This window comes from Panthera pardus, unplaced genomic scaffold, assembly GCF_024362965.1.
Source record: "Panthera pardus isolate Hobbes unplaced genomic scaffold, ASM2436296v1 HiC_scaffold_27, whole genome shotgun sequence".
Taxonomy (NCBI): domain Eukaryota; kingdom Metazoa; phylum Chordata; class Mammalia; order Carnivora; family Felidae; genus Panthera; species Panthera pardus.
Window position 1 is genome coordinate 33,878,858 of NW_026526843.1, and position 11,879 is coordinate 33,890,736.

The window sequence follows — 11,879 nt, forward strand, 5'->3', positions numbered from 1 at the left end:
AGTGTGTTCGTTCCCTTATATGGTAGTCAAGTTATTTGAAAGCGGGCCCCAAGCGTCCCCCGTGTTTCTTTTCCTCACACTACATATAGTGGAATTTCAGGCTTACTCACAGTGTTGGTTGCCTGCTTCTGGAAACACTTGTTTTTAAAATGTGGTGCAGAGAATTGCATTTGATAACTGCAGACGAGATCTACCTTGCGGTGGGACTTTGCAACTCACGATCTGGGTACTGTAGCTGCGTAACCGAAGCCGAATTTTGGATGAATATAGCTGGTAATTGTGTGAATATTTCAAAATAAATATCTGAATGCAACTCGATTTATGTATGGAAATGTTGGTCGCTTTAACTCAGTTCCTATTTGAAGTGCTTCCACACTGTCTTACAGAATTTTTCCTTAAATCTGAAACTAATTAATTTCCACTGTTGCAGGTTCTGACTGTTTTAATCTGCTTCATAAGCTCGCTTTAACACTCCATACCCTCTTTTGATAAACCTTCCCTCCCCACTTTACCAGTGTTCGAGATGTTTTAGAACAGTTTTTGAGGTATTCCTGCTGAGCTAGCACCTTGCAAAAACTTTCCCCTTATGGTATCAACAATCTGTAAAGGAGTAAATAAGAGGCTTAAGCGAAAAAGAATTTAAATGTCCAATAACAGTAAGCAAATAGCTGCCATATAAAGGAGTATTACTAGGAGAAGAGAATTTTGCCTTCTAATTAAAAATAGAGTGTAAAGTAGCTTCCTAGGTTGAGAAAAAATTGTCATGAGGCACTTTAATTCTTTTTGTTGGAGATATATTTTTATTGAAATATACATGGCATTCAATGTTATATTCGTTGCAGGTGCACAACCGGAGTGGCTGGAGACTTACATACATGAAGAAATGCTCACCGTGGGTGTAGTTACCATCAGTGACAATACATTATTACAATATCATTAACTGTATTTCCTACGCTATACTTTTTTTTTTTTCCTTCTCGTTATTTATTTATTTATTTTTGTGGTCCTGGGACAGGGAAGGCAGGCAGCCCCTGCCTCCTGCTGGGGGTGCCACAAGCCCTCCCTGTTTCCCATTGCCACTGATGGGGAGGTTCATGTGTTTGGAGGAAGCCAGGGAGGCCTTGAGCTTGGGCCAGTTGCTGAGGCGGACCAGGTAGGCGGAGAGCAGGGGAAAGGAGTCCGGGCAGCTGAGGGCCAGCACCTGGCGAATCAGCTACAAGTCCAGCAGGTTGCAGTTCTTAAAGGAGATCCTGTTGCCCAGGAAGAAGGTCTGCCCCGCCCCTCTACCCCCTCCCCCCCCTCCATTCAGGTTCTGGGACGGCAGGGTCTCAAAAGGCTTCATGTGCCCCAGGAGTGCCTTCACATACTCCTTGCCCGACTCATAGTTGGTGTAGATGAGGATGGCATATTTTCAGCGGAGACCCTCCATGCCGTCACGCTGTATGCCCACCAGGGTCATCATCCCCTGCTGCTCCTTCCCATACAGCCCGGGGGAGTGGCCCGGGTGTCGCATTGGACTGGTACAGGGTAAGGTCTCCATCTTGGAACTTGGGAAATTGCCCATACAGACCAGAGGCCTCCTTGGTCACCACCTCCTCCTCCCAGGTCTGCCCTTGGTCAGCCAGTAGGATGCCCATGGCCTTGAACAGGGAAACAGACGATGGAGTAGGGCAGCACAGTCACTGTGTGGTCAGAGGTGGTTGTGGTGGCGGCAGAGATCCTATGCTATACTTTTTATCCCCATGACTTATTTATTTTATAACTGGAAGTTTGTGTCTTTTAATCGCCTTCACCTACTTCATCCATCACCCCCACCCTCCTTCCCTCTGGCAGCCATCGGTTGAGGTAGTGCAATTCTTAAGTAGAAACGTGTTGCTGATTTAACAAGTAGTTTAAAAAGTATAATGCCTTGTGTTTGCATCCTTCCCAGAAAATATTCTATGAATTTCCGTATTTCCTACGTGATTTCAGTTTTCGTGCTAAAGTTACTGGCAAGTTTCCATCCATGGAGCACCTCCTGTTTGCGAAGGGATAATGTTCTATATGAAAATCTGAACTGACTAGGAAGAAAAAAAGTATCTCAATGTGATTATTTGCCTTACTAAACAACTTACAATTTACATACTTTCTCTTGCTTTTTTATTTTGATTGATTTATTTTTCTTTCAAGTTTTTATTCAAATTCCATTTACTTATTTTTAAAAAGATTTTATTTCTTTTAAAGAAATTTTTAACATTTATTTTGAGAGAAGAGAGAGCTAGCACAAGCAAGGAAGGGAGGGGCAGAGAGAGAAGGAGAGAGAGAGAATCCCAAGCAAGCTCCATGCTGTCAGCATGGAGCCCAACTCGGGGCTTGATCCCATGAACCGTGAGATCATGATCTGAGCAGAAACCAAAAGCCAGAAGCTCAACCAACTGAGTCACCCAGGTGCCCCTAAAAGATTTTTTTTTTAAATGATCTCTACACTCGACATGGGGCTGGAACTCACAACCCAGAGGTCAAGAGTTGCATGCTATACTGTCTTAGCCATTCAGGTACCTCTGAAAAGCAATAAAGCTTTTTTAAAGTGAGAAATAATGAAAAAAAAAACCTGCTATGCTTTTAGTTGCACGTTTATCACACAAAGCAAGGAACACCTACATGAGACTTCTATTCAAACAGGAAAAGCCTGTTGGTATTGATTACTGTTATCGCTACTGAGTCTCTGGGTAAATTTTTCTAAATTCTAAGAATATAATGGACAGAAAAAAACCCAGATTGGCTGTTAATTGAAAATGTCTTTGTAAAAATTTCAGTAATGAAAATATTAAGAGTAACGTCTACTTTTATTGAAGTATACTATTAAAAACGTCTTGCCCTATTTGTAACTTGCCTTGTGCTTTTTCTATTATACTTTGATATTTTTCAAGTTCATTAACACGTCAGTGGGAAATTGAATTTAAAGACCATGTTTTTCACATAGCACTTTTTATTATTTTCCTGGCAGTTCCAAAATGAAATGTGAACTTTAGTAATGCTAAAATATCAAAACATGTTATTTTTTCCAGCATATTATTGGAGGGCTTTTATCTTTAGTTTTCCTTAATTGACATATGACAAATCTGTTTATCAAGCAGGCATTTTCTACTGCATGGGAAAATTGTTAACCTGTGGGAGTGACAGATGATTTTGAGAATGTAACTTTAATCATTATCTCTTTTGTCACCAGGTATGAAGACTGCAGTAGATAATGGTACTGCTTTTTGTGACATTTCATTTTTCTGTCAATTTTTCCATGCTAACCTCTTACATAAAACAATTCAAGTTTCTTAACCACATATGTTTCCTGTAAGTTAAAGCTTCTCCTAAAAGAGATCTTTGGCAATTACATTTCAACTTTTCACGGAAAATGGGGTTTCACTATACTGATCTTTCTCCCATATGTTTATCAGGGTTACTTAGCTTATTCCCGGGATCAGAACATTTTCTGCCCTGATTTCTGTATTGTTGATTACAAGCCAGTCTTATAAATTTGTGGATACTTTGCTTATAATTGGATGAAGATTGATAAATTCTGACTACATATGCAAGCCAAATAGACAATCCTTGTATATGCACAGGTTGGAAATGAATGTTGATTATATATATATATATATATATATATATATATATATGTATTTATATATACATATACATATATACATATACATATGTATATATGTATACATATATACATATATATGTATTTATATATACATATGTATATATGTATACATATATACATATATATGTATTTATATATATATATGTATTTATATATGTATTTTAATGACCCCATCTTTCATCTTGTGATTCCCCATTTCTCTCCAAAACACACTCATTGAAATATCCATGACTATGGTCATTCTCTAATTTGAAAGTGTTCATACTTCCAGATTCTACTCTTTTTAGGGCTTTTTCATAGCACACAGAGAATTTACTGCTAATAATTTAAAAGTGTTTAAAAAGACCAATTAAACTTTTTTTTTAATGTGTTTAATTTTTTTAAGGTTTATTTATTTTTGAGAGAGACAGAACACGAACAGGGGAGGGGCAGAGAGAGACGGAGACACAGAATCCAAAGCAGACTCCAGGCTCTGAGCTGTCAGCACAGAGCCCGACGCGGGGCTCGAGCTCACGAACCATGAGATCATGACGAGCTGAAGTCAGCCACTTAACCAACTGAGCCACCCAGGCGCCCCCCAATTAAACTTTTAAAGGATACTGTGAAACATGAAAAGTTTCTAGAACTAAATAATTTTTATGCAGTGGAGAAGTGGACTTTGGCTGGGCAGAATAGTAATCCTTCTTTTAACAAGACTCAAATAACTTAATGGTAAATTAACCTGAATTTTCTGTTCTCTTCCAGAAAAATGAATTTAGGTAAAAGAAAAATTTTTGCTAAGTGTTTTGGGGCCAATTAATATTCAATTAAACATTGTCTAAACCTACTACTGCAGAACTCTACCATCAATTCGAAGTTCAGCTTTTACCTACAACGTGAAAGTAGAGAGCTAGATCTTAAGTTGAATGGCTGCCAAATGCTTTTTTTTTTTAAGTTTTTAAAATTTATTTTGGGAGAGAGACAGTGTGTATGTGCTTCGTGCGTGAGTGAGGGCGGGGCCGAGAGAGGGAGAGAGGGAATCTCAAGCAGGCTCCACATTGTCGGCTCAGAGCCTGCCGAGGGGCTCAGACCCATGAACTGTGAGATCATGGCTTGAGCTGAAATCAAGAGTTGGATGCTTTACCTACTGAGCCACCCCGGCACCCCAGCCAAATGTTTGGTGTAGGTAATGAGATAGGTGCTGTAGGCTGATATTCTTTATGGAGATTGGGGAAGCCTTAGAATGTGACCTGAAATATGGGTATTGGTTTCCATTAGGTAGGTAGAGAAGAGGAAGGAATTCCAATTGAATGTAATGGTACAAATGGGCTGCCTGACCAAAATGCAAGGATGGAATTAGGATAGGTTTGGCTAGACCAAAGGATTCTTATATTAGAGCAAGAAACAGGTGTATAGACACATAAATCAGGTTGTGTTCCAAAACGATTAATCTCGTAACATTGTATATAATAAACTACAGCGAAGAGTGAAGACAGATGGGTCAGTGAATCAGAATACTCTGTGTTCGTTCTCGAAACACATGAAAATGTCCAAGCATTGGTTGGTCAGAGGCAATGACAATTTAAAGGATGGTATGGGACTGATGATGGCATGGAAACTGGTTCTGAAAACCAAGGAAGAACAAAGACGTGCAATATTTAGCATCTAAGTGATTGGATACTGTGCTTTTGGGGCAGCATGACATAATGGTTAAGAATGCGGACTCTACGTTTAAAGTACGTTGGTTCTAACGCCCCTTACCAGAGTGTCCTCATCTGTAAAATACGGTTTTACGGGAAGGCCTACCTTATGTAAAGTCTTAAGTGAATTAATATGCATTATGTTCGTAGAAGAGAGTCTTGGGATAAAAAGGGTCCCGCACGACCGTTCACCGTGTGCCCGCAAGGAGAGCTATAAGGCCTACATAAAACAAACTGTATTCAATTGCCTCTCAATCGGAAATTAATTCAGAGCACCCTATTTTCTTAGCCTCCCACTATAATTAAGCTACTTGACTTGATCCATAAATCATGCTTCCTGTTACATCATTGTCTGTGTGCCAAAGGTAGCTGCAACAGCTCACCTTTATGAGTGAAGTGCAGCTAATCTTTATGAGTGAAGGACAACCTAGACAAAAACAATTCCAAGGCGATGTGCCATGTTCTGAATCAGGCTTGGCATATATGACTCTACGAAGGCAATTTTCTTCAGTTTATGTGAGGCTTGTTGATATTATTGCAGTTTATTTGCCTGTAGAGTAAATTTACTCTGCCAACAGATAAGTCTGACACTTTCATTTGTACCGACACAGCCAACGAATATACAATTTGTTGTTGTTGTTGTTGTTGTTCTGCATCACCTAGTCTCCTTGAAGCAAAGTCGCTCGGTAAAGGAGATTTTTTCTTCTCTATCAATTTTCTCTCTGCAAGCAAACACCCACCCAGCCAGTGGGATTTCTCCGGCCCTCACCGCAGATTTATGCCCACTGGGTTTTCACAATGTGGCACGCTTTGCAAGGAAGTTGGAATAAATTAAGGAAAAAAAAAGTAAGTGCTGCCCAAATAGCCATGTTTTCCAGTCTGGGTACCAGACTGACTGCTGCTGAACGTTTTTCCCTTGCCACATCGGTAATTCATTTCACACCTAAACACACAAAGTTCGTAGGAGAACTTTTTCGAGAGACTTGGGTTGAGGACACTTTTTCATATTGGTGCTCCAATTCTAAATTTTTGCTGGGACGCCTGGGTGGCTCAGTCAGTTAAGCCTCCGACTCGGACCATGATCTCATGGTTTGTTACATAGGGCCCCGTGTTGGGCTCCACACTGACAATGCTGAGCCGGCTTGGGATTCTCTCCCTCTCTCTCTGCCCTCCCCCACTCGCTCGCGTGCGCGCGCTCTCTCTGTCTTTCAAAATTAAGTACATAAACTGTAAATTTTTGCTTACTCCTCTTATGCTTCCATACATTAAAGCAAGATTGGGGAAACACTAAGACAAATGCTGGCTTTCAAAATCTGAATCTTTCATTTATAAAATCGCAGAGCTACATGTGACTGTAAACTATGCAAAAGGATATATATATATATATATATACACACACATATACATATATGTGTATACACACACACACATATATCTTTTATATATAAGAGAAACCAACTGTACTTTCTGAATGACATAATCCTCAAGACTCCAGCCATTTTCATGGAATGGTTTGTCCTATATACATTTTCCTTTCTTATCACATCAGGTGGTCTTCCTCGGCGTTTCATGATGGATAAAGGTTAGTGAAAAATGTCTTAGGAAATTCACATCCATCTAGAAACATACATACATCACTTGTCAAGTTTTGAGTATTGACTAGTGACAACAATTGTAGTGAATTAAGTTGATTCTAGGAGACTGCTATTCAGGATAGGGTCCTCTCTGAGAGGCTGAGATAATGCTGGTGTTTCCATTTCAGTCCACATCCGTTGTCAACTTTGCTTTATCTATGAAAGCAATTATGTAGGCTAGTGCATTAGGTAAAACCCAATGTGTTCTTGGGGATATATAGCAATTTCACCTTGGAGTTCTTTGCTGTTAACATAGGGAATATTCTACTGAAAATGTTAATTTATAAGACTTTTACAGGAAAAGCCATTCAAACAATGGGAGGGCTTTAGCAGTGCTGTATTAGATACTATTGGTTTGCTAAAATCACTTAAAAGGAACTTCTAGTAAGGCATTCCCAGAACTTCCATTATGACAACCATACTTTGGTAGAGATGGAAGGCTTAATTATGGAACAGATCTATGTTATTATTTAGCTATGCAAATGGAACTTTCTATCAGTAAAAAAGATATTGGTTGATCAAGCCATGAAGTTGAGTATGTAGGGCCACTGTCAAGTTGGTCACAAATAATTTGCCCAAGCCCGCTGCTTACATTCCAGTGGCACTTACTGCTCCTGGCTGCTGATTCCTACGGCCTCACGAGGAGATCACCATGATCATTTGGCTCAGGAGAAGAAAACTCATGTTTGACTTATAGAAGGTTCTGCTGTCAGACAGCATGCTATCACAAGGTAGAGGTGGATTACGGTCACATTACAAGCCTCCTTGGGAGTATCCCTAATGAGTAATAAGAGAGGACAATCTTCCATGTGGACATAGCTCCAAGCTCCAGTGTTTCTCTGGAGGCCCAGTTGGCCTGAAGAATAACACGGTCTAAAGAATGGATGTACACTAATTCATGGACAATAGATATTAGAACGAACAGATGGTTAGGGGCTTGATGGGAGCAGGATTAAAGGATTGATGGCAAGAAGTTTGGGAAAGAGGAATTTGGATGGACCTCTTAAGATGGTCTCCAATTGTAGATATTTGTGTCTTGTGTAAATTCTCCCTAAATGCACTTACGGCAAAGGTGGGCTTTCGATAATCAGGTTGACAAGATGACCTATGCAGTGGATGTCTGTCAACTTCTAGCCTCAGCTACTCCAGAGGTTATTGAAAATAACTCATGAAGGAAAAAATGGTCTCGGTGGCAGGGATGGGGATTATGCGTGCATGTGCTCAATTTTATAGACGTTCCCTCTCCAAGACATTTCTGCCTAGCATCGCTGTTGTGTCCACAGTCGATCAATAGCAGTGACCAATTCTGAGTCCCCTCCATGTATCAGAGGATCTGTCAATTACCTGCCACCATGGTTGTGAGGGGCTATGGACAGAGTTGTCTTCATGGGAACAGAAACTTATTGGGGATATGGATTTTCCTTCTTTGTTTGCCATATTCCTGCCAGCTCCACTGTCCGTGAACTTACTGCATACCCTAGCCACCCACTTGATTTGCCATACAGCACTGCTGCTGAATGAGTCATGAATTTATGGAGAGAGAGTATGTGTGCCAATGAGCTGACATTCCCAGGTCTCCCGTCTTGTAACTTATCAGTCAGAATACCATTCCCGAATCTCTATCTCTAGTTTTTACTTCTGTTTTTCACACCCACTTTTCAGTTTCCTGTCTTTATGTTTGGCACAGGCTGTTCCATCTGCCTTCACTGTCGTTATGCATTAAAATGTCTATATCTTTTGAGAACCACCCCAAACATCGCGCTTGCTCCCTTGATTCCTTTTCGAACTTTGTCCCTACCTTTCGATTGACACTTGATCTAATCAATAGTTTTTGGGTAGTCATTTGCCTATTGGTCTTATTTCTTTGCAGGCTTGGAAGTATCACATGGGCAGGAACTGTATCTTACCCTTCCTTACATTACCTGTAGATCCTTGTGCCCAGTAGGTCCTCAATAAATATTTATTGAATAGTATCAATAACACATAGCTTTGTAATACTGAATGCATAAATGAGTAAGAAGAGAAACAAGGCAACAAAATAGTACCTTAGTGTAATATTTCTTTTAACCAGTGTTTCTTATATGGATGTACATAGAAATTGACCTGGAAAAGAGATAGTCACCCTTTCTTGATTTCACCCACTGAAAGTTGCGAGGAAGCATGACAAATGTGGGAATAGAAGCCTTTCCTTATCAAAGTGACTAAAATTCTCTATATGAAGGAGAAAATATGTGCAGAAGGCATTTGAGAGCAATTTTTTCCAAACTATAAAAAGTGCTGTGGAGTTGAAAAGACAACCTTTATTGCAAAATTTGAGTCAAAAGATCTCATGGTTGATTATTCAGAAAAAAAAATATTTCTTTTCCCCTGGTCGTATAAGAGGTTTGTCATTGTAGTTGAATAGACAATATACTGGGTCTCTATTCCACCCAAGTTCGAGCAAGGAGGATTTTTGCTCGTGTTTCTATTATCTAAGGTTGGAAGTTGAGTATGTGATACAGGACAAATGGACTTTCTTGCTGCCATTGATTTCAGATATCTTAGTCACTTCTTTCGTTTGTGAACCACCAGGGTTTATGTGAACATATATCATTTTAAATGCGTTGGTTCTTGAACCGGATGCAAGTGTAAAGAAGAAAGCTTTGAACATCAGAACTTAATCAAAAATAAAAACAACTTAAGCTGTCTATAGAAGATGCCATAGATTTATGAGTAGTATGAATTACTGTGACAGTTTTCTTTAAATATGTCAAAACTCACTCCAGATGCTCTCTTTGCTTTATTGAGTATCTGAAAGCAAATTGATTCAGTCGCATGAACTCTGCCCAAGCAATATATAGCTTCTGCTTAGCAGAAGGTACCTCCCTTATAAAAATATAAGCATGAATACTGGATCTTATGTGATGAATGATGTTCAAGTACATCATTCATGCATTTCAGCTTAAATGGTCTTTGGAAAGAATATGCATAAAGTTAGGAATTTCAAGGTACTGATGCAGCATTAGACTGAGTAAGTGACATCCGGTTTCCATGGGAATTATATAAGAGAAAACCATGATCTAAGGGTAATCGCTCCATATTTATGACTCATATTTTTTTTTTCTAACGGAAGAATTTTATTTAGCAAGAAGGGCAGAAAAATAATGACATAATGTACATTTGCTACTTAGCTACGAGGAGATGCACAGTCTCAAAACAGGAATTCAAACAAAGTTGATTGGTGGGCGATTTGCCCTGTTCTTATTATTCAGAGCTTCAGTGACACAAACGCACATTTAATTAGCTGGGATTGCCCCTTGACATCATTTGCATTAGCTGGTAAAAAAAAAAAAAATTCTGCTGTTTATAGGTTCGAGTAAAGGTGTTCCGGGGACAGTTTATTTTTATTTTATTTTCCTGTTGTAGCCATCAAATCAGGAAGTGTAACTCTGAATCAGATACTCGTTTGAAAGGTAGTGTCGAGCAAGCTGAGATTCAAATCACTGCCCTAAAACTTATCTTGGATTTGCTCTTAATTTTGTTGTTATTGAGGCTTACGTTTGGCCCTAATGCTTCACCTTTATCATATACACCTAGGATGAATTTTTCTTGTGCATAGGGTGCAACGAGAAATGAAATCCAGATTTAAGGCAATTACTTGGGTACTTCAGTACCATACAATGGGCTTCAAGGGAAAACAGGGTGTGCAGATATTTACTAACCGTAGTGCCGGTCTAGACAACCTAAATTTCCTGAGATAGTGGCTTGGGCTTTCACATGGCCAATCGTAACCTTACCTGTGGCTGTTCAGTTCATTGTTTAGATCATAGGACTGATGAAATGTCATCTCACCGTGGTTCTCATTTCTCCACGGTCTCTCTCATTATACCTCTTCACCGTCACCAAATGTCGATTCAGGCCTTCCAACTAGCTCTTGAAGATACTGGATAAAATGCGCGGTCTCTGTCCTTCAGCGGCATAGTTAGGGAGACAAGCTGTATGCATAAAAATATAAGCCATTAGCACTATAAAACTTGCCAATCAAGTGGTGTGAGGGTAAGAGCTGTAGTTGCATTGGACTCCAGGTTGAATTGAAACTGGCCAGCTCCCTTAAATGGAGATAACAAGGGCGACTGAGCAAAAGATTTTAATGAGATAAGTAGAAATAACTCACTGCTCTTCGCAAACAGGTCAGAGGGCATGCCCACCCGAGCACGGGTCGCTAGCGTTTTCTTTGTCTTAGTAGGAGAAAGAAATCCTATTAGGTGACACCGTAGAACGCTCAACTTCTCTTTATCAGATTCTCTGACTTTACAAATAGACTGCGCTTTGCCACTTTTTCTTCATTCCGATCTTTAAGGGAGTACATTGACTTCCCTTCATCTCTTTCCCTCCCTCGGCGGTGTTTATGCTTCTGGTCCTTAATGCGGTTTCTTGGGTAAGTTTGGCACAGAACCTTGCGATTTGCTCCCACTGGTTTCCCTCGTTTTCTTGCAATTGCCAGACGCTTAAAATGCCGTTGGGGCTCCTCCGTTATGTACTCGGTCATCTTAGGTTTCAAAAACGTCTCAAGTTTTTAGGAAGCGTAATCCACATTCTCTGGGAAGGACGAGAGGCCTCATCGTGGGAGCAGTCTGGGGAAGTGGAACCTGACCCCCCTTTGTCACGGGATCCTCCGTACAGGACCGAGGTCCCTATCTACTCCAAGGCTAATTCAGTTCTCCCCAGTTGTCTTTGTCCTTCCTCCACCTTCCTAGCTTGGAACTTAAATTGGGTTCTTTCCCGCATCTGCAAACTTAATTCAGTCCCCGCCTGTCTCTCCCTCTGTCAAAGATTCCCAGATACATATTTGAGATTTACTGAAACCTTTGTGATGGCTTCTGTGAGAATTTAATGACTTTCCATGCCCTAACTGACTGCTAGATTATTTTTCCCTCAGGGCTT

At 40.1% G+C, this 11,879-nt stretch overlaps 1 pseudogene; it reads right to left on the reverse strand.

Moving 5' to 3' along the window:
- Positions 1-988: 988 nt before the first annotated feature.
- LOC128773770 (glutathione S-transferase P-like) lies at positions 989-11,484 on the reverse strand (annotated as a pseudogene).
- Positions 11,485-11,879: the final 395 nt, after the last annotated feature.